Source organism: Chaetura pelagica, unplaced genomic scaffold (genome assembly GCF_000747805.2).
Source record: "Chaetura pelagica isolate M959 unplaced genomic scaffold, ChaPel_1.0 scaffold364, whole genome shotgun sequence".
Taxonomy (NCBI): Eukaryota; Metazoa; Chordata; class Aves; order Apodiformes; family Apodidae; genus Chaetura; species Chaetura pelagica.
In genome coordinates this window covers 2977825-2978845 of record NW_009953089.1, presented here as the reverse complement: position 1 = coordinate 2978845, position 1021 = coordinate 2977825, and positions in this window count along the sequence as shown.

Here is a 1021-nt window from a genome sequence, read left to right as displayed (position 1 = left end):
ACAGATGTTCCTAAAATTGCAAGAACTGTTTGAAGAGACTACTGTTTCAATGAAGGATATTTATACTAATAATAAATAATTAAAGAGAGAAAGAAAAAAATAAAATACAAACCCACACAGCACAAGATGATTTACGATAAGGAATTTCTAGTTTGTTCCGTGAACAGTTTCTACTTTCAGGCCCCCTCTACAGGATGCACAGAGGCAGAAGGACTGGTCACCACCATGCCTGTGTCACACTCTAACCTAGACTGTTGATCTCTCATTAGCCTCAGCAACATTTAATGATGTTTCATTAAGGCAGCCGCTGCAGCCCTGCTCATCTTCTAGATGTATATGGACAGCAACCCGAGCATGCATGGGATTGTTTGTCTGCTTTGAAGCAAGGGAAGGGGTTGGGATCCTGGGACAAGGCACAATGTGGTGGGAGCAAAGTCCTCCTTCTCGGAGTAGGTGTATTCCTTCTGCTCAGGCCAAACCAGTGGGCTTTTCTTATTTTGCCAAATTCCAAAAAAGCTCTCTCTTCTAGCTCTGTATTTAAGTTTTTTGATTTTACTGGTTCATCCTTGGTGAGACAAAGGGAGTGCACTTGCTGAGGAATAAATATATATATATATTAAAAAAAAAAAAAAAAAAAAAAAACAGGAAGAAAAAAAAGAAAAAGGGAAAAAAATGTATCAAAGGAAAAACACAGGCAAAAAGAGGCAATCACTGGGACAACCTGGTTGTAGAAGCCTATCCATACTGCTTATATGCTGTAAATTTGAATCTGAGAACAGCAGCAGAAGGGAAAACCTGCAAGTTTCTAAGTTGTATTTTTAAATTTGCAAGTTGTGTGGTAAGTCTGCTGTGGTATTGGTATAAGATTTTAATGGATTACTGCCTAGCTGAGCCAAAATGTTTGCCGTTACTGTTGGACCACTAAAGTAAACTGCTGCTTTTTACAGCGCATCGGTGTGTACATGTAGACTGTTTCACATTTTCCATATGAACACAAAAACATTTGCAAGTCTATCACTGT